The sequence below is a fragment of the Panthera uncia genome, chromosome X (genome assembly GCF_023721935.1).
Source record: "Panthera uncia isolate 11264 chromosome X, Puncia_PCG_1.0, whole genome shotgun sequence".
In the NCBI taxonomy this organism is placed as follows: domain Eukaryota; kingdom Metazoa; phylum Chordata; class Mammalia; order Carnivora; family Felidae; genus Panthera; species Panthera uncia.
In genome coordinates, this window is record NC_064817.1 from 108,626,916 (window position 1) to 108,653,253 (window position 26,338).

Genomic DNA, 26,338 nt, shown 5'->3' on the forward strand with positions numbered 1-26,338 from the left:
CCTTCGTTGATGGCCGTGCCGTCGTCGGGACACCGCGGAGGAGAAATTCAGCTGGTGCTGTACAGCTTGTCACTTGTCTTGTGCTCCCATCCCCCCCACTGAAAGGCCCTTATGAGGAGGGAGCAGGTCTCACTTCTCTAACCTCCACTGTAGATGCCTGATGACTATTTGTGTAACTGAATACTATAATCGTCTTCTCGTGAAAAGTTGTGACTGGTCCATTTATTAATTAGTGTTTCCAACAGGAAAACGTAGACATCCTCTCGCAGGGTCACAATATGTATTGTTATCCTCTGGAGAGAAATTCAGATATAATCAAGGAGAACATAAAAGGGAATAATGAGCTGTAAGATGTCATCCAAACCTAATATTAACCTTTAAGTAACAGCACTGTGTGAACTGAATCGCCTCTCATTTTCTGTGACCATGAGGCAAATGGGCATACAGATTTAATGGGGGCATTATAAAAAGATTTTAAATCTATTGATGATACAGATATGTAAGGTACTCTAGGGCGCATAGGATGAAAATGAACGAAGCACGCATCCTACCAGCAAGAAGCCCCGAGTCTACGAAGAAAGAGCGCATTTGAACGGAAATACCTAAGGAAGCACCGGAAGATAGAGAAGGAAAGGATTCTGGGATTTCATTGTACAGAAACATTACCTTCAGATCAGACTCTGGGGAAGGTAAAACCCTCAGGGAAACTTCTGTGTGGGCGGTGACATTTGAGGCAGGCCACAGAGGACAGGTAGGAGCTGACGATGGGGAACTGGGGTAAAGAGCGGTGACAGAGAAATTTCGGGCCCCAGGGGGCAAAAAGCAAAAGAACGGAGCCACTGAGGCAGGAAATCACGAGAGCTACACAAGGAGCAGATATTCCACGTGACTGGAGGACACAGAGCATGAAATGAGCGGGGACCAAGCATGGGACCAGATCGTGGCAGACCTTGGATGACAGGCCAGCTAAGGAGTTGGCATTTTATTCTGCAATCAACAGGCAACCATTGACCAGGTCTGAGCCAGATCAGAGACGTGCCTCAGGAAGATTCCTTTGAAAGGAATGTATAGGGTAGATGAGACAGGCCAGAACCCAGAGGCAGGGGGACCCATCGTCGTAGTCTCTGGGGACAGAGGGGGGCGGGGGCAGACGGTGCGTGGTTAGAATAGACCAAGTGTGGTAACTGACTGGTTGTGACCAGTAGAGGGAAAAGAGGAGTCAAACGTAACGGTTAAGTTTCAGGTCCGGGCGATTGGGCAAACGGCCTTGTCAGAAATTGGGAATAGAGGAGGGGCAGGGTTTAGTGAAGGCAAAGGACAGATAGGCTGAGTCTGAGGTCTCAGCACACCATCCCTCCGGATGCCTCGTGGGCAGTTAGACAGAAGCGAGGCGGAGGAGAGCCCCCGAAGTCGCAGGTGACGATTTCTGACTGACCTCTATAGAGGTGATAAGCAAATGGTGTTACGAGATGGGAACAGGGTGCGATCGCCGTGGCAAGCAGAGCAGAAGGGGACGACGTGGGCACGACAGTCCAGGACTGACCCTCGAGACGCTCTTTCTACTTTTTCCGGCGACCCACCCATTTTCGTTGGTGTGCCCACTCGGAGGTCGGCCACCCTCAGAGCTGCGCAGGAGGAGAAAGGGGAACAGAGACGGAGACCGGAAAGGAGTGACAGCGAGGTGGGAAGGTGAAGGGCTGTGAGGTGGACGAGTGAAGGGCATTTCAGGCAGGCGGTATTGGAGCGATGAGGGGTTCCAGAGAGGTCAGAGAGGATGCAACATGTCGGAAGTTCGCGGGATTTGGCACTGAACTGGTAGAATACGGTGAAAGTGACGGGACCTTCCGTCGAAGATCACGTCTAAACAGGCTGGCACTTGTACCTTACATTCTCTCTCTCTCTCTCTCTCTCTCTCTCTCTCTCTCTCTCTTTCCCTCTCGCTTGCTCACTCTGATAAACCCATCTGCCACATTATGAGCTGCCCTGTGGAGAGGCCCACGGGACAAGAGACTGCGGATGGCCTCTGGCCAACAACCAACGGCAATCAGCCCAGCCGCCCACGAACAGGGCAATCCTCCCGACAAGTCCGTGACCGAGTTCGGACACGAATCCTTCCCCAGCCAAGACTGCCTTGAGGAGGGCGCAGCCCCAGCCGACACCTTGATTGCAGCCTGTGAGAGACCCCGGGCCAGAAGCTCCCGTTACGCCACCCCCCAACTCCCTGACCCTCAAAAAGTGGGAGACAGCAAATGTGTGTTAAGTCCCTCCATCTGAGAGCAGTCGCTGATGCAGCAAGAGAGAACTAATGCACAGCACCGGGAGGAGAGCGGTGAGAGTAGGAGCCAAATCACAAGGTGTTAAGTACATAGGAAGACATGCAGGGGCGCCTGGGCGGCTCAGTCGGTTAAGCGTCCGACTTCGGGTCAGGTCATGATCTCGAGGTCCGTGAGTTCGAGCCCCGCGTCGGGCTCTGTGCTGACAGCTCGGAGCCTGGAGCCTGCTGCGGATTCTGTGTCGTCTTCTCTCTGCCCCTCCCCCGCTTGCACTCTCTCAACAACAACAACAACAACAAAAAAATGAAAAACACACACACAACAAAGAAATGCAGGCCGGAAGTATAAACAGGTCATCTAAGAAATGTGATGGCGAAGGGAAGCATGGAAACGCCACTTCCTACCCCAAGCTGATTTTCAAATGGGTATAATAAATCAAGATATTATTTAGAGCTATTAAGATTACATAGATTTGCTGTAGCCTCAGGGCCAGTTGGAGTGACGTTACTTAAACATTCAGAGACTTACGAGTCTTCATGGGGTTAGTTCTTGCCGAGAGCGAGAACTAATAATCATCATCACCGTCCTCCTTGGGTGTCCTCGTACACCTGGCATCAGCCGTGCCCTGTGTTACCCCGTGAATGCTGGGTCCCTGTGCAGTAGGCACGGCGGGCACTAATGAAGCTAGACCCGCCGGCGCTACCTTCTATCTCTGTAATTTGGAGAACTCGGCGCCTGTGACACGACACTGAGAGGGGTCGCAGTAAAAGCTGCAAAAGATCTCTGCACTCAGGTGCCATCTGCAAAGGGGTCCTGATCGCCCCAGTCAATTACTCAGCCGCGAGTCATTCCTCAGGCAACCAACGGTTCCAGAAAAGCTGTGCCGCGGTCAGCTGCCCCTCCCAGCCCTTCCTGCGGTGCTTTGGGGGGCAGGGGGAGGAGGGGGGCGGCTTCCAATCTGCATCCACCAGAGAAGGTGAAAAACCAAACTCGGGGCCTCGTCCGGTGGCTTCTGGTGGCCGACACCGCACCCCCGAATGTGCTGGAACTCACGGCATCTTGACTCATTTGGGTCATCCCAGGGGCGCGTAAGCAAACGAAACGGGTGTTTAGTCGTGCCATATCAGTTACCGAGAAGCATTTTTCCTTTTCCTGAAGGCAACGGCGGTGGTAAAACACGTTTAGTGGTTTTATGTGTTTTTCTATTCCCGTCCCGTTGACCTTCTCACGGTTAAGGAAACGGTTTTCTCTGCTCAGTGCTAGCGTTTCCGAAATGCTGCTTGTTCTCAAGAGGTAAACATGAGTCAATTAGTCACCGAAATCTATTTGCACAGATGAGTCTTCACATTCGTCAGCAGCCATAGCAACAAAAAAGACATGTTTCCCCCTCTGTAGTATGTAACTAATGGTTTACTTAAAAATAATTTCTGTCTTCTTGGTAAAGAGAGTTTTTACGCCCCCTCCTCCACCCCAGACTATGCAGAGAAGAAGGAAAAGACGGTGAAGACGTCCGAGGTTTCGTTCATAAGGGCATTACTAATTTATCACTATTATGTTTGTTTACATGGATAGTTTTTCCAGTCCTCCGTTTTGGTATCGAGTGATGTCATCGTTTATTTATATACTATTTAACAGACACCTTCTGCAGAGCCCGTGCTCTGTGTCAGTTGCTGTCCTAAGCACTTTGTAAATGTGAACTCATTTACCCTTCCTGACAACCCCGTGAGGCAGGTGCCATGGTCATCACCGTTCCTGCTGCAGAGGTGAGGAAACTGGGGCCCAGAGACGTTAGGGAACTTGCCCAAGGCTACACAGCTAAGGAGCGGTGGAGCTGAGATTTGTTCCCCAGACAGTCGGGGCTCGCTGCATTCTGCTGTCTCTGTGAGGCACTTCATTAGTTTTGCTTCTAAAGGCTTCCAGAGTGCTATTTTAAGTCACATCCACCTGCCAACTACTGACCACGCCAGAGCCCTGAGTAAACAGAAGTGAAGTCAGCACAATCCATTCTGGGTAGATGACTTTCAGCCCAAGGTTGGGCCCCCAGGGGCTGGGGAGATGTTGCCTATCAGTCTCTGGCTCAGTCTCTTGGACACCCCTTGTGGGGTATTCCAATGCCTTCTCTTCCTTCCAGTGAACTTGACCCATCCTTCGGACCTAGTTCAAATGTCCCCTCCTTTGAGACACAGCCCCTGAAAGCCAGGCAGACAGGACAAAGTCATGGTGGATGTGCCAGAGAACAGCCTGGGAGAAGCCTCTGGGGAGAGTTGTGCCCCAGGCTGGGCTTTAATAAGCTCCCAGTGATCTGGGAATAATTGCAGACATTTCTAGAGTGCTTGCCGTATAAATATGTTAGCTTCATCGTCACAACAGCCCCGTGACATCTACGTATTCTTATTATCTGTTTGTCTTGTTTACTTTTAAATCCATGATAGCTACCATACAGCATTATATTAGTTTCAGTCTTATTATCTCTGTTTTACAAATGAGGAGTCAGAGGTTAAGTAACTTATCTGGTAAGCGGTAGAGCCATGAATCAAGCAAACACAGGCAGTTTGGCTCCTGTTACCATGCAGTCGACCACCACAGTATACTTCCTCCCTGTGTGGGAAAGCCAGATGCAGTGAAAGCGCTAAGGCAAATATTAGAAGGAAGGTTCGCGAACCAACCGTTCTTTGCAGAGATGTTTGCAGTTCTGCGTGCGGTAGTTCTCATGATCAGGTTTCCCTGGGCTTAGCAGCATGGTCTCCTGGGGAAGGTTGAGGCTGCTTTGGGGCAAAAAAGCAAATAATTTCCCTGAGTATTTACCTTTTTTTTCCCCCAAAAGTTTAGAACAGCATTCATTCATTCATTCATTCATTCATTCAACTAGTCTTCAGGGAGGGCCTGCCGTATGCCAGGCACTGCTCTAGCCCGGGACACACAGTAGCAAATAAAAGTGAGCAAAATCCCTGCTTTCCTGCCTTTGCTCTGGATTTTTCTACGTTGTTCCAACTATAAATTCTTTTGTCCCATTTTCGTCATCTCAATTTTATCCCATCTGTAAATGTACCAAAACATAATAATCTTATGAGCAAGTAAAACGAACAGCGTATTTTGTTAATGTTTATTTTTGAACGAGATAGAGCACGAGCAGGGGAGGGGCGACATACAATCTGAAGCGGGCTCCACGCTGACAGCAGCGTGAACTCACAAACCATGAGATCGTGACCTGAGCCGAGGTCAGATGCTCAACCGACTGAGCCACCCCGGCGCCCTGAACACCACATAGTTTTAATGAGACACAGTTGGGTCCAAGCAGTGTGGTGCTGGCCCTTGGATTCCACTTCAGCCCTGATTGTGAGAACTTGGCAAGTCCCGTGAGCTCCTGGATGAGATTTGTCTTCTGGGTCTAGCGTCGTCTTTTATTCCGAATAGCCTTATTTTACCCAGCTAGGCTGGGGGGGCGGGGTGGATAATAATGCCTCGGCCCCTGTCTCTGCTCCAGTCTCTGCTAAAGTCCTGAAGCAGGTGTGAGCCCCTGTGAGCAGGTGTGGCGATTTCAGTGTCTGTGTCTGGGCACACTTTTCCTCTTTTCCTAGAAGCCGCGTTTCAGCAAACTTGAAACTCATAGAAAAGTTGCAAGAATGGTACCACTATGTGTTTCTACTCCGAAGCGTTTGATAGTAAGCTGCGAACCTGATGCCCTGCCACCCCCCCTGAACGCTTCGGTGTGTGTTTCCTGCAAAGGACATTCTCCTCCATGACCACATGACGACCATTACAACCAGGGTGCGAACACTGACGCGTCACTACCATCTAAGCCGCAAACTCCATTTCGGTTTCTCCCAAGGCCCCCAATAATGTGCTTTATAACAAAAGGATCCAAATCCAGGATCACAGGTACCGTTTTATCTTCCCGTCTTCTTAGTCTGCTTCAGTCTGGAACAGCGCCCCAGTCTCTCCTTGCTTTTTTATGATCTTGACGTTCTGAAGAGTACAGGCCAGATCTTTCGTAGAATGCCCCTTAATTTAGGTTTGTCTGATGTTTCCCCGTGATTAGGTTCAAGTTATGCATCATTTGCAGGAAGAGCTCAGAAGCGATGCTGTGTTCTCGTTGCATCCTATCAGGTGGCCCATGATTTCAATTTGTCCCATTACTAATGATGTTCACTTTGATCACTTCATTAAGGTGGCAGTATCTGCCAGCCTTCTCCACCGTAAAGTTATTCCCTTTGTAATTAACAAGTATTCTGTGGGGAGGGGAGCTTCTGCGAGACTATGTCAATATCCCCTTCCTCATAAAACTTTCACCCATTAATTTTAGCATCCATTGATGTTCCTTGGCCGAATTAATTATTACTATGATGGTTGCCAAATGGTGATTTTCTAATTCAATCACCCCTTAAACATTTATTAGTCGCTTTTTTTTTTTGACAGGAAGATTTCAAATTTATTTATTTTTTTTTTATTTTTTTATTTTTTAATATATGAAATTTACTGTCAAATTGGTTTCCATACAACACCCAGTGCTCATCCCAAAAGGTGCCCTCCTCAATACCCATCCCCCACTATTAGTCGCTTTTTTAATGCAAGGAAGAGCTTCTCCTTCTCCCCATTTATTTATTTATTTGCATATGGACCTATGGGTTCCTGCGTTTCAGCAAGGTTTCACGAATCTTTCTTTCCTGGCTATTCTCGAATCTCCTATGCAATTCGAGGTGTCTGCCTTGAGCAGCATTGTGGGGGCAGACAGCAGTTGCAAAATGAAGCCTCCTCTCGGAGACCTTGCCAGCCTCTCCGAGCCACACAGCCCCAATGCACCAACTGTACCACCAAGGTTTTCGCTAGAAGTCAATGATCACCGACTTCGTGGAGAGCGGAGACGGGGCGCTGTTATTTACTTGCGTTACTTGAATTCACCACCGCCACGTAGATTGTTACCGCCATCGACAATTTACATGTGAAGAAATCAAGGCATTCAGGAGTTTATCCCCTTGCCCAAGGACACACAGCCTGTTCAGTATCAAAGTAAGGACCTCCATCCGTCTGACTCCTAACTCAGTGTCGCCTACCGCTTTGCTGGCCTGTCCCCGACCTACCCCCTACAAACACAGAAGTCTCTGGGATGACTGCGTCATCACTTTCCTTTTTCTGCTCGGTTTGTATTTGTTCTGTGGGGCAAAGTCAGCTTCTCCCGCAATCCGTCTTTGGAGTGTGGCTTTCTTAAATCATTCATGGGGACTGAGGTGACACCCATCTGCCGGATAAAATCAGAGGTTGTCAAATTCCAGGTGTGAAAAGTCAGCAGACTTCACAGACACTGAATGCAATGACAAGATAGGAAGGGGAAAAAAAAGAACTCAAATCCTTCCCTCAAACCGCGCCCCCCGCCCCCACCCCGGCCAGTATTAGCTTTAAGACCTGAGATGTTTTGGTCTTAGAGTTAAATTTCCCAGCAAATGTTCCCGTCCGAGGGGGGCCTGCACAGTGGCATGACCTTCCCCGCCAATGTCCCTGCTGATCTGCGAGACCAGGATGCTCAGAGGGAAGCCCCTGGGTTTGTACGGTTTGCAGTTCATGCTGAAAGTCGGACGAGTTAAGTCCCACAGATGGGGGGCCTTTGCTGAATCAGTGATCATGCAGGGCTGGTACCTGGGGACCTTTTCCTCCCCCCCCATTCATTCATTCATTCATTCCTCCATGACAGAATTCAGAGTCTCCTGTTGCAGGAGCGAGACAAGTAACCAGAACACCAGTCCCAGCCTTCATTCAGCGGCTATTCTCAAAACTCCGCACGTGCGCAATATTTCCCAGGGGTTTTGTGTCCCTGTGTTCATCTGCGCATTCAGGGAACGGCTATTTCCCGGTGGCGCGGTCTGTGCTGGGCACCAGAAGCCTCGAGAAGGGCAGAAGCCGGCAGGGAACTCCCCGTCCAGGCCAGGAAGTCATCAAGTGTTGACTGATGCCGGTCCCGGCCGGGAGCTGGGCAGGCGCCGGGGAGGGAAAGGAGGTTTTCTGGACGGAAGAAGCGGCCTTGAACCTGCCAAATAAAAGGGCAGTTGGGTTTTCCTGAGGCCCCGGAGGCCTAGAGAGGGAGACAGCAGGCAGGATGAGGGGCTCAGGGAAGGTAAGGCCAGAGGCCCATGGGTGTCCCGAACTCAAGGACACTGAGCTGCAGCCTGAGGAAGGGAGTCTCCCGACATCAAACCTGGAAAAGCAAAATATGGTTCCAGTTGCTTCAACTTTTCACCAGATTCCACTTACACAGCTGGCAAAAAGTAAATAGCTCCCACCCCCGCCCGAAGGAGTCCTAAAGTACAGATTTTAAACACATGTGTACGCACGCACACATACGTTCTTTGCTAAGCTTCTTGATCTCTGTTGATATTGTTTGCACACCCCCGTGCAACGTTCCAGGGGCAGGTACTGGCCGGGGCTCTGGCTGGTGACCACATTCGTCGTGGCCCTGGCGGCCACCCAAAAAGCCGAAACCACAAAACGCGTGGCTGAGGGCAGTTTACCAGAAATACCGATTTATTTTATTGCATTTAAAATATGTTAAGAGGCCTCCAAAGGAACAGCCACTCAAGCCCGCTGTGGACCCAATCCCACGTGTCTGGACCTGCTCCTGGCTCGACCGCTGGGTCCTCAAGCGAGCTGTGGCCAGCAGCCTGGCGCTGTCTCTCCCAGTGACTGCACCGAGGGCCCCAGCACTCTGCCACCCAGCTGCACAGGGGGGCCCTGGAAGGGAGTCTGGGGAGGGAGGTGACACCCCAACCAGAAATCCACCCACCGGACACCCACACCGCAGGGCTGTCTTATGCAAAGTATGTGGGCAGACCTAGTGGAGCCTGGTCTGATTGCTTTTGACCTTCGTGACCTTAGGAGTGTCACACAACCTCGCAGGGCCTTAGCTTCCTCCCCCCAAAATGAGAATAAACCAACCCGGAGGGGGTTGAAGAATGGTCTGGTGTCATTCTTCCCTCTGTCCAAAAAAACAGACCTGGGGGGAGCCAGCTGGTGACTTCCTCAAGGCAGCTCGGCAGCAGGCATAGCCGAAGGGAGAGAGAGCCTGCCAGGGCCCTTGGCAGACACGGGGCTGGCCTGGCAGGACAGGGCACCTGGCAGAGCAGGCTTCAGGGCCACAGTCTCCTGGTGGCCTTATTTGGAAGGTGCCCTTGGGTTTGTCCTCCACTCTGATTTTCCCAGGCTGCCCGAGCGTCCGTGAGAGCCAGCGCCTGGAAACGGCCCCTCTGTGCTCAGTCCCCAGGGCTGCTTTTTCTCCAAGAACGCAGCACGCAGTGGGGATTGCTATCTGCTTTTAATCTCATTCCATCCCCGTGGGGAAAAACAATTAGGATTGACCCCATTTTACGGATGGAGCGGTCGGAGCCTGGAGGGGTTTGCGTCGGAGTTGGAAGCCCCGGTCCAAGGCGTTCCCCTTCCAGTATCCCGACACAGTGTATTTCTTTCAAGTGTGTTTTCCATGTTTCAAAATGTATTGATTCGCACAAGGAATCGGTACTCGGTACTCAACGGGTACAAACTGAGTCTGGTTCTAGGGGAAGGGAGCAACCACAAAAGCCACCAAGATCCCTGCCCTCGGGGAGCACACATTCTACAGAGAGGGAAAACAAATTCACTTGCAAAGAAATTCATTAGCAAGTTAATTTCCCATAGAGGTAGGTGTTAGAAAGACAATGAAAGAAGAAAGACCTCTTTGGGGAGGAGACTGTTGAGCTGAAAGCGCCTGATGGAAGAGGAGGAAGTTTCCAGGCAGAGGAAGCTAGCACACAGGCCCTAAGGCAGGACGGAGCTCGGGGAAGAGAGTGTTCCAAGGCCAGTGTGACCGGAGGGTAACCGATGAGGGCGAGGAATGGACGGAGAGGAGATCCAGGCGAGATTGGCAGGGGCCTTGTAGGCCCGTGTAGAGGGCTTGAATTTTATTTCAAGTGCCTTGGGAAACGAGAGGCGGATGGGTTCCGGGTCTGCTGATATCTTGGACGCGGACATTCTGAAAAACGAGGAGGGAAGGGCGTGAGAAACTGGGTGGTGGGGCCCTGACCCTGAAGGAGAAATCTGGGGAAGAAGTAGGTTGGCGGGGCGGGTAGGGGTGTGGTGCAGAAACCCAGGACTTGGGTGTCGGCCGCGTTGAATTTGACCGGCCGATTATCTAGGCATTAAATCGTGGACAAAAATAGACACCATCCCTGTCCCCATTTCAGCCAGGGCTGGTGGTAGCAACACAGGTCTCCAAAACAACGTCTTCACTGGGGTCCAGGGATATGGCTGCAGGGAGCCTGTGCGCCCCCGGAGATTCTGTCTCCTAGCGGACCTCCTCTCGAATCCTTTTGAGATGGTGATTGATCTCGATTGATCAAACAATTGATCTCCGAATCCACAGACTTACGTAGGCACAGGCTGGCACGACCCTGCTGGGGCTTCCCGACGCAAGGCCTCTGTTCTAGTGCTGTTGAACTCTACGCAGACCCTCGTACCTACTCGGCGATTTCTCCCCTCCAAGCCTTTGCTCCTGCAGCCCCCTTCCACCCGGAAGGACACCCCCTTCATCTCTGGCCCCGGTGGCTTAGCTAACCTCTACTCGTACCTCTTCCCTCTGCGCCCTTTCCCTGAGTGAAACTGCACACCAGGTCCCCTTGAGCTTATGATGAGCACCTCGAAGGAGAAGTGCAGGCCACCGGGGGAAAGTCTAACGGGAAAGAGACCCTGGGAACAGTGATCTGCGCGTGAAGACCTGGGAGAGAAGTAAAAGTGGTGAGGGGTGGGCGGGGGGAGGAGGGAAGGGAAGAAAAGGGTATCCGGTGGGAGACGGGTACATCCTGTTAATAGTCAGTAGTTATCGAATGCTTCCTAGTACCCGTAACTAAACCATCTGACAATTCCCTGACTTCTCATTGCTCTACACAAACACTTTGAGAGATTCTTTAAATCCTGTGGAATAGTCTCAAACAAGATGGGCCTAAAACCCAGGGCCTGGAGCTATGAAATCAGTGATTTGTTTCCTAATATGATTGATTGTGCTCAGTATCACGTATCTGCACCAAAAAGTGGAGGAAACCAGCGAGACCAAATTTTAAAGTTTATGTCATCCTGCAGAAAAGGAATAAATGTTTAAAAAAAAAATCCGTGCCATCCACAAGGAGTCTAGAAAGCACAAATCCAACCGTTGTGTCTGAGCGACGAGGTGACGAGTGTTCTCTTTTCTTTCTTCAACATATCTGTACTTCCCAGCGTTCCTTTAAGGAGCCTTGTATCACTTACACACATTTTTACAAGTCACAATTAAAATGAAGAGGAAAAACAATGCAAGTACCATTTCAGACTTGTCTGAACCTTCAGAGCAGGGCAAAATCAGCTAGTTACGGTTTCAGAAAATTAACTAGTTTAATTCATGCTGTTTGTTCACTGAGAGTTAATTTAATATACTTATCCTAGAAAATAATGCATTATTCAGTTTAATCAATATTCATTTGTTCTTTGCATAATCATATTTGCAAAAGCATTTATTAACAATGTTCCTGCAGACTCACAGTGAAAGGCCGTGCTATAAGTAGAGACAAATTTTTGAAATAAAAGAAAAACAATGAATTTACCAACATTACACAAATGATTGATTCTCTTATGCTGCAGGTTTCCATTTAAATGCAGCCAGGAATCTTTTGCATATGTGTTTTCATTGGAAGCAGCAATAGATTCAGTGTCAAATTAATGAATATCATGTTAATTCAAAGGAAATTAAATCTGGGTTATTATTGAATAGTTGGCATATAACATTGGCTCTTTCTACATAACCTCAATTGACTGGAACAGTCGATGCTATGGATATTTGCAAATGTTTGTTCTTGTAGAACTGACAAATACATATTTTTTCCACTCTAATCTGGATGCTTAGCATTGCATAGACACAGGGAAAAGTCATGTTAGGTTTTGAACACATTGGGCCTTGAAAAATGTCACCTTTTAGAAATAAAGAGGTCTCTTATGAAGAAGTCCTATTTGCCTTGTTGAATTTTTTCGTTAAGAATGTTTTTTAGATTGTGATCAGTATTGCTCATTGATTCATTTTAGGTCATTTTTCAGAGCTCAGGCTTTCCAGAAGAAAATGGGAAACTGGATTTGGTGGATTGTTGACCAGCCTTCATACGATGTTCAGGACAATGCGCCCTTCGGAACAATGGGTAATGTTATGATAGAACCTTCGTTTCCATTATATTGGTTCAGTATCTTTGTAGCTGAAATATAATCGGTAAGATTTTATTAAGTGGAACCACCGATTAAAAGCTATTTTCAGCTAGGTTGGAAACTTCCAAGAAAAGTAGCTTCCAAGAAAATGGCAGAGGTCGTGGGAGGCTGGTGTCAACACTAAATTGAGATGCAATACGTTACGTTAACTTCCAACTGGACAGCGAACTCCGAAGAATTTTATATGGTTCTTTCCACAAGGTACAACTCCAACATCTTGTCATTCTAAGGAGGAGCGTCTAGAGCCTTAAATTCATAATTACTCAGAAATAGCTATATGAAAAAGGTATCTGCTAGTAAGGTAATCCCCCACAAATGGGGGAAGGTTGAAGGGAAAAAATATTAAGAAAATTTTAATCGTTGGAATGGCCACGCGTGTCTTCCAAATGTGGATGGGTCTCACTTACATGCCAGTCGTTAGGTGGAATGTTCTTACCGAAGTAACAAATGATGGTGGTAATCCCTCAGCCACCGTTCGATGCCTCATCTAGGGGGAAAGCTAAGGTCTCTCCTACTGAACTTAAAAGGGCATTGAGCAGACATTGCAACTACTGGCAGGGTGATTACATAAACAAACAGTTAAGGGATTTCCTATAAGATAAACCCTTTTCCAGAAGGGGCAGCTAAATGCTTGAGTTTTCAAAGAAAATATTTATCCAGGGAGAGGTGAGCAATGGAATACATTTAGCAACTAAGGCCAAACACACAGGCCACGCCTCCTTCTTCAGATGTCCGTCGGAACAGCATTTCTAATCGTTTACTGCGAAAGTACAAGCTGGCTTAGAATATGTGATTTTTGAAAGTCTGGTCGCCTTTTTTTTTATTGTGGGAAAAAACCCCACCTTGTTCCATTTTAAAACGTGATTTGTATTACTTTGCGGCCAGAGAATCCTCATGAAAACAGCTATAAGTTTCTGGCAGAGGTTGGAGGGCAAAATGGTTTAATTTACAAAACCAGACATCAGAGCCAATGTTTCTGGAAGACCTCAGTTCGGGAGAGGCAAGCACATCTGTCCCTGGAGTGGCTGGGTCCCACAGGTTTCAGCGGCTGTCCGAGCACCTCCTGGGCCACCTCTGTTCCAGGCAGTCAATGCCAGAGGAGTCATTTTTCTCAGTTGGCAAGGTGACGATTTATGAAAACCGAAAGATCATACTCACATCTAAACATAGATGCCAGCTTTCTTGAATGCACCTAAAAAAAATCTTCTAAGTTCCTGAATTCCCGGGGGCCGGGGGTGGCCCGGTCAGTTTAGGGTCTGACTTCCGCTCAGGTCATCATCTCACCATTCGTGAGTTCGAGCCCCGGGTCGGGCTTCATGCTGACGGTGCAGAGCCTGCTTGGGATTCTCCCTCTCTCTCCCTCTCTCTTTCTCTGCCCCTCCCCCACTTGCACTATCTCTCAAAATAAACATTTATATATGTGTGTATATATATGTGTGTGTGTATACACATATATATGCACACGTATATATATGTACATGTATATATACACGTGTATATATACACATATACACACATGCACATATATGTATATGTGTGCGCGCGTATGTATACATGTATGTGTGTATCTACACATATACACATATATGTGTGTATACATGTGTATATACATATGTGTGTATACACATATACATATATATGTATATATACACATACACATATATACATACATATATACACATATATACACATATATACACATATATACATATATGTGTATATATACATATATATGTATATATATACATATATACACACATATATACATATATATGTATGCACATATATGCATATGTATGCATATATATATATATATATATATATATATATATTAAGTTCCCAAATTCTGTATCAAGTTCACGGGCTTCTTGGTTTGAGATTTTGGAAATGACCATTAATATCAGCGATGGTCCCAGGGATCTGCTTTTTTTTTGCCCCCTGCCAACACACTCTTAGGAGTTCGTTCAGGAAAGACTTCATCGGAATATTCTGCCAGATCAGTACAGCTAGCCCAGGCCAAAAAAACATGACAGCCCAGCTCCAGGTTCTAAGGCGGTGACATTTTCTGCTTAGAGATGCCTGCTTACTTTGCACATGCCCATGGGTCAGGACCCTTCCTGGTCAACCAGGGGTGCCACCTCTTTGGCAGAGGAGACTTTCCCCAGTTGTGAAGTTTTCTGGGGCGTGTAGGGGGTCACCTCAGAGAAAAAAGGTCACACAGGGCACAGAGTTGGTTACTCAGGTGCCGGCAAACTTACCTGATAATCCCTCTGTAGACTCCAGAGGGCTGCAGCTGGATAAACGAAGCTGCCCTGTCATTTCCAGGAAGAAAAAAGAAAAACCCTCTTCCAAATCCAAGGGGAGACAAGCAGTCGTATAAAGGACCCCGAGCACTCTCCTTGAGGTCACCAGGAAGGGTTTTAACTTTTTCACTCTCAAGTCAGTTTCGTGCCAAGGTGAAGAGCTCTCGCGTAATCTTTACAAATACACTTGGTAAATGGGGCTATTTTTCCGATGAATTACCCTGTGGTTTGGCAGTTGCTGTGGTACTGCCGTTGTATGCAAAGCTAAGGATACAGCCACACCTCATCTTTGCCTCCACCTCTTACTGGTCTCAGGGTATCTATCCGGCCTCAGTGCTGTCCCTTATTTAGCAAAACTTGGCATTTCCTACCCTCCTCCACTCCCACCAATATAGAAATGTTGGGCCGTGATTCCTCCATTTATTATGCTTCTCTATCTCTAATAGGCTGCATTTCTTAAGTGGGCTGGCTGCAATGCTGAGTTCTGAGGATGGTGAGGTTGCTTAAACCACACAGTCACGTGGGTGCACCTGGGTGGCTCAGTGGGTTAACCGTCCGACGCTCAGGTCATGATCTCACGGTTCGTGAGTTCGAGCCCTGCATCAGGCTCTGTGCCGACCGCCTGATGCTCAGGCTCCTGTCCTTCTCTCTCTCTGCCTCTACCCTGCCGGTTCTCTCTCTCTCTCTTTGCCCCTGCCCTGCCGGTTCTCTCTCTCTCTCCACCCCCCCCCACCTCCTTCCCTCTCTAAATAAATAAATAAAGTTTAAACAGACACACACAGTAATGTGAAGTCATATGACATCAAACAATCCTGCTCCCCATTTTTTCAACTAGCTATCCCAGAGGATCCTATAATCTAATCAGAGAAATATACCTGTGTTGAAATTAAGCCGCCTATTTAAAACTAGGAAACTTTCCAAAATATACAGAAGTGGGGAAAATCGTACAGGGAAGGAAGCCCCGTTGACCCCTCACCCGGCTTGGTCAGTAGTTATGATTTTTCCCTAATTTGCTTCACCTCTTCCCACCCGCCTTGGGCTACATTCTGTTAAAGTAAATGCCAGCATTGTGCCGTGTGCCCCGTCACCCCTGGGTACTGCAAAATCCCTTTTAGAAAATATACGGGCGTTTTTCTCGGATAACCAGAAGGCCGTTTTCAGGGTCCGAGGTCCTCACCAAAGTCTCTGCACCCCAGGGCCCCAGGCTTGGTGGCGGCTCCCTTAATGTTTGTCGAACCTGGCCTTTTCTCTAGTTCGTGGAAAGAAATCAAAAGTGATACGAGGACAGGTAGTTTTTCCAGGGCGGCCGCAGCTCCCGGACTGAAGCCCGAGGAAACTAATATTGATTTCTGCAGCCTCCTGCCCAAGTATGGCCATGCTCCTGGTGAATATCACAGCCACATTGAAACGGCCACCTTCCCGGGCTGTGACTGTGTGCTTCTGCAGTTCATTGGGAAGCTGATTAAAGACTCAACCCACCTAAATGGAGGGGTTTTGTTGTCTCCTTCTTCATTTGATTCGGCTATAAAAGATTAAGTCGATCCATTTCCCCTCCCTCCCAAAGGTGCAAAAAAATCTCGAACGCGTGCCAGCTGTTCTCTCTTATGACTAATTGATGTTTTGCACTCACAGCCTTGAAAAATGCTTTCCTTTCTTTCCGTGCCCAGTGCCGGTTGTAATGAGATATATTATGCTGACAGCTTGAGCCCTTGTGAAGGTATGGAGCTCAGCATGTAAATAATTGTGTCGGCAATTTAAACATTTTGTATAAACGGCGCACTGTTTGGGACGAAGGCCGTGCTTGCCAGCACTTGGCCAGCTGTGCCCAAAAGTTGCAGCCCAGCCACTGTATGGCCCCGGCAGCCTGTAACCAGCCATGTGTCACCCGACGCGGCGCCCCACACAGTCCTCGGCACATGGGGATCAGTCAACGCATGTTTGTGTAGAACGAATGCACACGTGAGCACCCCCCAAACCAAGCTTAAGAGAATAAAAGTTCATTTCTCCCCCGAAGGACAAAAAGAGAAACTAAATCGGCAGGTCCCAGGCGAAGACACAGGAGGCTGGCCGTTCCGGGGGCTCGGATGGAGTTCAATCCCTCGTACGATGGCCACAGGCTGTTGGTTGACTCACGCTGGCTAGCCACGGGGTGCAAATGAAATCCTTCATTTCAAATCACTATTTAATGTGGTTGGGTTTTTTCTTTTTCTTTTCTTTCTTTTTTTTTTTTTTTTTCCTCAGAAGATCCGGTCATCTCTCCAGCACTCACAAATTCGCGTGTTTATTTCTGGATACGCAAGTTCAAACACCACCGTTTCAAAAGCTCTAAAACCATCAGTGACGATGTTGCAGTTATGGAAAGCGTGAGAACAGACGGACTCCCCTGGAACGGCTGAGTGGCCGCGTGGAGAAGGTTTCTCCAAGAAGGCAACAAGCATGCCTACCGTTTGACCTGGTGATCTCACTTACGGGACTACGTCCCGAGGAAATAATGCAAAAGACAAAGCCGAACTCTATAAGGATATTTATGGCAAAGCCATTTATAACAGGGGGAAAATTGGAAACAACCCAAATGCCCCACAGTAAAGAGACCGGCTGAGCCAAGGATAGCCTATCGACTCGGCGCTGCACTGCACAGCCAGTAGAGCATCGAGCAGGTGGTTTGCTTCAATGTGCGGCAATGTCTGCGCGAAATAATGTTAATTAAGAAAGGGAGAACAGGAAACATCATGTGCCCAGTGATCACAAGCCCGTGAAAATGTCCCTGGTGTTTTGAAAAGGGTCAGAAAGGCAGCAGCAGTGATAGAAGCGTGTACCTGAAACGAATACAATATTGCGTGTCAATTACTCCTCAAGAAAATAAATACATAATACATTGTAGAGATAAATATATATGTAATATATATATATTATATATATAATAGATTATGGATGTGGTATATATATTGTAGATCGAAGATAGCGTATATATACCCTAAGTTCCCTGAATTCCTTTTCTGCCGTGTGGATGGTTGTTTAAGTGTATAAGGCCGAGCAAGGAAGGGGGAGGGAGGGAGGGCAAGAGGGAGGGAGGGCAAGAAACCGAGTGCAAACCGGGGGGGAGGGGGGGCATTTAAAACATTCTGTCATTCAGTGAGGTTCACAGATGAACACCAGAGAGAGATACAAGTAGGGAATCAGAAAGACCCAGGAACATCTAAGTCTAGCCTATATGCCTAATACGGAGTCAAAATTCATTTGGAACAAGATCCCTTCCGAGTGCCTGGCAGTCCTGGATCGACAAGTGGAAGCCGTAATGACCACGATGTGTTCAGACTCCTACAGGGAAAGACAACTTCCCGCGGCCAGCCTTGTGTGCTCCTTAGCAAACCACTTCTCAAGCGATGATGTCACCGGTCAAGAAAAAAATCAACATCTGCAGAATCTACCATCACCCCGCAGGAAACAGCATGCCAAAACCTTTAGAATTGATTTCCGTGCATTTGCAGCACACCCTCCAGATACTGTGGCTTCGATTAATCACTAATGAAAATTAGAAAGCATTAGTTTGGGATTGTATTTGCAGCATGGCCCCTGCAACGAAAGTGGGGGCAGGGGGAAGCGTCGTGGAAAAATAAGTGAAATCACTGCCTTAGGACTTGTTCCTAAGGTTCGCTGTAGGACATCTTCAAAGATCTTTTAAAAATCCTTTGTCCATGCCAAAATTAGCCTTCATTGTTGCTGATTTTTCCTTCTCGGTGTTTCTTAGAAATGCAATTATAATTAAGAAGTAAGAACGTAATGGGTTTTGGAAGAAAGAACATCACATGCCCGTGTCTGGTGGAGCGTTTTGAAAATGACAGGACCAAATCGAGGGGGAAAGAAGAGCCGCCCCCTGAAAATTATTTGAGGTACCAACACGTGCAGTATCCACACGCAAGTGGCAAAGAAGCCCGAGACCGTGACAGACAGCTGAAATGCGTTTGGGCTGAAAGTTTTCATTTATGCCACCGTCTTCTGGCTGTGAAGGGACTAGGGCAAAACGGGGACTCCCTGTCTGGTATTTCTGGGCACAGGATACATGTAAAACAGCCACCCCCCGCGAGGCGCTTAATACGCCGGCTCAGCCTCAGAAGCAGAATACACTGCAAAATCAAATATTAAGAAGCCATATTTTTCCTCAAAGGAGAAAGATTTACCAGTTTAATTAAGCAGGGCATCCCTTGTCTTTGCAACTCCCTCCCTTCCCACCCCCACTGCCCCCCCCGGGGAGTAGAAAGAATTTTGGTGCCCCAAGAAACCTAGCGCCCCCCCCCCCCCCCCCACACACACCCCCAGGAGCCTAAATGCTTTGACTATCTGCAAGCATGAGATCTATTTCAAGACAAGTTACCGGGTCTTGCCTTTCCGCTCTTAGCCACTGTTGGAAGCACGTGCAGTGTGATTTTCTCTCTAGTTGTCGACCCAGCAGCCATTCTGTCCATTTTGTGTTGTTGTTGTTTTGTTTTGTTCTGTTTTTTTCCGATGAGGGAAGGAAGAGCTGGACAGTGATCACTCCCCTGACCCTAAACAAAGCACCGGTTTTTATTCTCTATCCTTTGCCTCTGCCTTCTCTCACACCCTCTCGGATTCTAAAGAAGCTCATCATCTTTGTCTTTACACATACGCACAGATGTGTGTATGTGTGTGTGTGGGAGAGAGAGAGAGAGAGAGATGGTTACCTTTCCTCCTCTATAAAATGGAGACGGTCCTTCTCTCCCGTTCTAGTTCTCGGCGAAGGGTCCTGAGGAGGACGAGAGGAGATCGACGACGGGCAGGTGCTTTGAGAAGAGCTGAAAGCATGTCGCGGTTGAAAGCGGCTGCGGTCTTTTCCTTTGAGGTCTTGGTAGCATTTTTGTACAGGTAGCATGTGCAAAACCAGATGATGGCTATATTTCGGTAGTAATTTGCTGAAGGGTAAACACTCTCCCGGTGAATTGCACCAATGCTTTAGTGAGGCTTGTCCGTCGGACGGGTTCACATTGTTTCCAGATCAATCACTCTTAGAGCTCTGGGTTAGCCCTGTGCCTCAGAGGTGCAAAAGAAAAAGAAAAAAAAAATTGACCGAGGGAGCCCCCAAATCAGCCTAGGCAAAGGGGAGGGACATGAGCCGCAGAGGCAGGAGGAAGTGGAAAATGGATTCTTTTCATCACGGGTTACTTCTGGAAAAATACGCCGGGGGGAGAGGCAAGAGGCTCGGATGCCATTTTCTTGGGCAAAAGGCGATGAAATCAGTGTAAGTCTTTATTCTGAAACCTTGTTTAAAATATTCTTCAGAAAGTGCTGGGGTGCCCCTTGAACTGAGGCAGTTTGTAATTAAGATCGTGACCTCAAGCGGTTGCTACTGAGTTGCTAAGGACGATCAGCTCTCCGAAGCAACGTGAGTCCATTCCCAATCAAGACGCAATGTTAGGCCTGCTTGGTAAGGCTTTATTCAAAATGGCCGGCTCTATTGTCCTCTAGCTCCACAGTCAAGGATAGATTGTGTCACTGGGGCGGGGTGGGGGGGCTGGAGCATGGGGTTTTTCCAGGCGCCAGACCCCTGGGACATCTTCATCTCTACGGGGCGTGGGTGTCCTTCCTTCACACACTTAGCACTTGGTCCTTTCTACGCCGGTCTCCCCAAACGGCCATCTCTACACCTACCGCGGACCGCCAAACACTGGCGGGCCCCAGCGGGCCTCGCGAGGTGTCTCACGAGGAGGCCGCGTGTTTCAGCAGCATGACCTTTGCTGGGTCCAGCAGTTCATGCAATTTCTCTCTTCGCATGCCATCCTTAGACAGGGAACGGCAAGTAGAAAATAGGATAATAAAAGTGTTGATCAGTGAAAAGAAGCTCGGGTCTCTCGGCCCTACTATGATTGGGTTAAGGATGGCGATCATTACGTGATCCAAAATTAGAGACTCGTTAATCTTAGTTGTTGGGGTCAGGTTTTTTGTTTGTTTGTTTGTTTTGTTGTTGTTGTTGTTCCGCTTAGGGCACCAGCGGCTCGGTTTTGAAGGAAAAGAACACAATCAGAGAATGTGTACGCAATGCTGGGAATGCATCATTTAGAATGATCTGGGTTGTTCAATAGTATTTTTGGTTTTCGGGGAATGGAACAACCACACCCTACCCTGTATCGCATAAGACAATGTTCCACACGCTCTCGAGCCTCTGCATGTGTTTTTAGGAATCCATTCGGTGTGAACACAGAAGGCTGTGCACACACTGGGAATCGTACCACCAACTACTGCCTGGCCAGATTCTCTCTGTTCCTTGGACATCAAAATTCAGCCTTTTAAAAAAATGTTTCTTTGTTTTGAGAGGGAGAGCATAGGAAGGGCAGAGAGAGAGAGAGGGAGAGAGAGAATCCCAGGCAGGCTCCACACCGTCAGCACAGAGCCTGACACGGGGCTCAAACTCAGGAACCGTGAGATCATGACCTGAGCCAAAATCAAGAGTCGGACGCTCAGCTGACTGAGCCACCCAGACGCCCCTTAAAATTCAGTCTTGTAACCATACGATTTCTCTGCCTTTCTTTCATCCTGACCAAAGCCCTGTCAAACCAGCCCCACCTCCCTGAGTTGAGCTGATGTGGCCTTTCGAGCCTTCAGCCATCGCTCCCTTTTCTGAGGGGCGCCCACAGCAAAGTTACTATTTTAATACGGACTGGCTCAGAACTGCTTCAGGCCCATTCCAACAGACTCATAAGCCCTCTGGGGAAAGAATGTGTCTCTTCTCTGTCCCCCACGGTATAGTCCATAGAGTTGGGCAGAGGCCTCAGGGGAAACCAACCCTACCAGCGCTTTCATCTTGGACTTCCAGTCTCCAGAACTATGAGAAAACAGATTTCTGTTGTTTCGGCCCCCTGGCCTGTGGTATGTTGCTATGGGAGCCCTGGCAAACGAATGCAGGTATCTGGGAGGTACTCTACGAATATTTCTAGCCTCTCTCCTTGGAGGAGAGGGAGAATGACAAACAAAAGGAAGGCTACGAAAATACAGCAATACGACCAAGGTGAAAACTCCACAAAATATCATAAACGGGAATAACGTTTAACTAAATAAGCAGACGTTATGGGGCCCCTGGGTGGCTCAGTCGATTGAATGTCTGACTTTGGCTCAGGTCACGATCTCGCGGTTCGTGGGTCCGAGCCCCGCATCGGGCTCTGTGCTGATGACTCAGAGCCCGGAGTCTGCTTCGGATTCTGTGTGTGTGTGTCTCTCTCTGCTCCTCTCCCGCTTGCGCTCTGTCTCTCTCTCTCTCTCTCTCTCTCTCTCTCTCTCTCAAAAACAAACATTAAAGAATTTTTTTAAAAAAATAAGCAGAAGTTAGACCAACAAAGACTGGTAAATCTACACATACAAATCACACACAAAAGCTAAGGTTTGTGGAGCATTTACTATGTGCCAGCCTTGTAAGTGGGGGGAGCCAGGCTACAAATGTAGACAGTCTAACTCTGGGGCAGAGATGTGCTCTTGTGCTGGCCTAATGCTACACTCACTGAGCATGCTTTCGGGTGCTTTAACCCTGAAAACCTCAGGTACGTTTTGCCGAATACCTTTTTTTTGTTTTTTAACAATTTTATTGAGGCATAATTTATATATATACTCTAAAATACACCCATTTTCCGTGTACAGTGACTTAGTTTTTAAACTCTTCTGCATTTTGAGAGAAATGGAATATTTTGTGTCACTTATATTTAGTTCATCAAAATATCACTTCAGGGGCGCCTGGGTGGCTCAGTGGGTTAAGCGTCCGACTTCGGCTCAGGTCATGATATCATGGCTCACGTGTTCGAGCCCCGCCTCGGGCTCTGTGCTGACAGCTCGGAGCCTAGAGCCTGGTTCGGATTCTGTCTCCCTCTCTCTCTGCCCCTCCCCTGCTCACACTCTGTCTCTCTCTCTCTCTCTCAAGGACAAATACACATTAAAATTTTTTTTTTAAATATCACTTCCTAACAGCTGTTCGATATTTAAGAATCCCCTGGTTCTTCCCTATCATATACTTTTTCTAGAAACAGTCATTGCAATCAGCGACGGGTAAACCCAACCAATGGGAGTTCTGTTCAGCCCTTCTAGCTACTAATTCTCAAGTGGGTTCAAAAGGCCAACACAGTATGAAATTTAATCCCCGGCAACTGAATTTCTAAACTAGATTCTTCAGTGCAGATAAAGAAATGCATCTTGAGAAGATCACGGTTAAATGTGGGAACAAACCCTGCTGAACACTTGGAAGAATCCAGCAGAGTTGCTATTCTGATGCGTTCCTATTGTCTGTTTGACACTAAAACAGAAAGTTAAGATGTGAAAAGGCTACTTTCCACAGTGGATCTGAGCCTATTTGGGTTCGGTTTTGAGCTGGATCACAGAGTCTCCGGAGCTACAAGGGGACTAAAGTGGTTCAAGCCTTTTCGGATCCCTCAATGCCCTCAGCAACCCGCCGCTTCTGCCTGAACACTTGATGGAGGTCTCAAGAGCTCAAGAGAAGCTGTCACTCCCGCTCATCTGTCCTTTTGTTGCTTTCCAAAACCATCTGGAAGACGACCAGCCCCTCTCCCAGTTTGTAGCCCCTCTGATGTCTGAAGGCGGTTCCCGTGTTCCCAGCCTCGGTCAGCACTACCCTCCATGACGAGCTTTTGAATCCCTCGATACAGTAGGAATTCTCTGCGCGTATTTATCCAAATGCCCCCTCTGGTGTGTCACCGAGACCCAAGCACAATCCTCCAAATGTGCTCCAATCAGCACGGAGCACAGAGGATCACCATCTCCCTTTTCCTCAGCTTTCTTGAGGTATAATTGACAAGTTGACAATTGTGGATGTTTAAGGTACACAATACGATGATTTGCTATAGGTTGCGAAATGATTAACACAATCAAACTAATTAACACCTGCATCACCTCCCATGGTAACCATTCTGTGTGTGTGTGTGTGTGTGTGTGTGTGTGGCGAGAACGTTTAAGATCTACTCTCTTAGCCCGTTCCAAGTATACATTATTTTTTTAATTAATTAATTCATTTTCTAATTTATCCAAGTTAGTTCACATATAGTGCAACAATGATTTCAGGAGTAGATTCCTTAGTGCCCCTTACCCATTTACCCCATCCACCCTCCCCCAACCCCTCCAGAGACCTTCTGTTTGTTCTCCATATTTAAGAGTCTCTTCTGTTTTGTCCCCCTCCCTGTTTTTACATGATTTTTGCTTCCCTTCCCTTATGTTCATCTGTTTTGTCTCTTAAAGTCCTCATCTCAGTGAAGTCGTATGATATTTGTGTTTCTCTGACTAATTTCACTTAGCATAACACCCTCGAGTTCCATCCACGTAGTTGCAAATGGCAAGATTTCATTCTTTTTGATTGCCGAGTAATACTCCATTGTATATATATACCACATCTTCTTTATCCGTTCATCCATCGATAGACATTTGGGCTCTTTCCATACTTCGGCTATTGTGGATAGTGCTGCTGTAAACATTGGGGTGCATGTGTCCCTTCCAAACAGCACACCTGTATCCCTTGGATAAATGCCTAGTAGTGCAATTGCTGGGTCGGAGGGTAGTTCTATTTTTAATTTTTTGGGGAACCTCCATCCTGTTTTCCAGAGTGGCTGCACCAGTTTGCATTCCCACCAGCAGCGCAAGAGGGTTCCTCTTTCTCCGCATCCTCGCCAACATCTCTTGTTGCCTGAGTTGTTAATTTTAGCCAATCTGACCTGTGTGAGGTAGCATCTCATTGTGATCTTGATTTGTATGTCCCCGATGATGAGTGACGTGGAGCATTTTTTCATGTGTCGGTTGGCCATCTGGATGTCTTCCTTGGAGAAGTGTCTATTCATGTCTTCTGCCCATCTCTTCACTGGATTATTTGTATTTTGGGTGTTAAGTTTGATAAGTTGTTTATAGATTTTGGATACTAGCCCTGTATCTGATATGTCCTTTGCAAATATCTTCTCCCATTCTGTCGGTTGCCTTTTAGTTTTGCTGATTGTTTCCTTTGCTGTGCAGAAGCTTTTTAAAACAAATTTTTTTTTACGTTTATTCATTCTTGAGAGACAGAGCATGAGTGGGGGATGGCCAGAGAGAGAGAGAGGGAGACACAGAATCCGAAGCAAGCTCCAGGCTCCGAGCCGTCAGCACAGAGCCCGACGTGGGGCTCGAACCATGAACTGTAAGATCATGACCTGAGCCGAAGTCAGACGCCCAACCAACTGAGCCATCCAGGCGCCCCTGTGCAGAAGCTTGAGGGTCCCAATAGTTCATTTTTGCTCTTGTTTCCCTTGCCTCCGGAGACGTGTTGAGTAAGAAGTTGCTGGGGCCAAGATCAAAACCAAAGAGGTTTTTGCGTGCTTTCTCCTCGAGGATTTTGATGGCTTCCTGTCTTACGTTTAGGTCTTTCATCCATCTTGAGTTTATTTTTGTGTCTGGTGTAAGAAAGTGGTCCAGGTTCATTCTTCTGCGTGTCGCTGTCCAGTTTTCCCAGCACCACTTGCTGAAGAGACTGTCTTTATTCCATCGGACATTCTTTCCTGCTTTGTCAAAGATGAGTTGGCCATACGTGTGTGGGTCCATTTCTGGGTTCTCTATTCTGTTCCATTGATCTGAGTGTCTGTTTTTGTGCCAGTACCATACTGTCTTGACGATTACAGCTTTGTAATACAGCTTGAAGTCCGGGATTGTGATGCCTCCTGCTTTGGTTTTCTTTTTCAAGATTGCTTTGGCTATTCGAGGTCTTTTCTGGTTCCATAAGAATTTTAGGATTATTCGTTCTAGCTCTGTGAAGAATGCCGGTGTTATTTTGATAGGGATTGCATTGAATATGTAGATTGCTTTGGGTAGTATCGACATTTTAACAGTATTTGTTCTTCCTGTCCAGGAGCATGGAATCTTTTTCCATTTGTTTGTGTCTTCTTCAATTTCTTTCATAAGCTTTCTATGGTTTTCAGCATATACATTTTTCACCTCTTGGGTTAGATTTACTCCTAGGTATCTTATGGGTTTTGGTGCAATTGTAAATGGGATCGATTCCTTGATTTCTCTTTCTGTCGCTTCATTGTTGGCGTATAGGAATGCAACCGATTTCTGTGCGTTGATTTTCTACCCTGCGACTTTGCTGAATTCACGGATCAGTTCTAGCAGGTTTTTCTGGTGGAATTTTTTGGGTTTTCCAGATACAGTATCATGTCATCTGTGATGAGTGAGTGCTTGACCTCCTCCTGGCCAATTTGGATGCCTTTTATTTCTTTGTGTCATCTGATTGCTGAGGCTAAGACTTCCAACACTATGTTGAATAACAGTGGCGAGAGTGGACATCCCTGTCTCGTTCCTGACCTTAGGGGAAAAGCGCTCGGTTTTTCCCCATACACTACATTATTTTTAACTGCGGTCACCATGCTGTCCAGTAGGCCTCTGGAACTTAATCGTCCAACAACCTGAAGTTTGTACCCTTTGACCAACATCTCGCCATTTCCCCCACTCCCCAGGCCCTGGCAGCCGCCATTTTACTCTCTGGTTCCACGAATT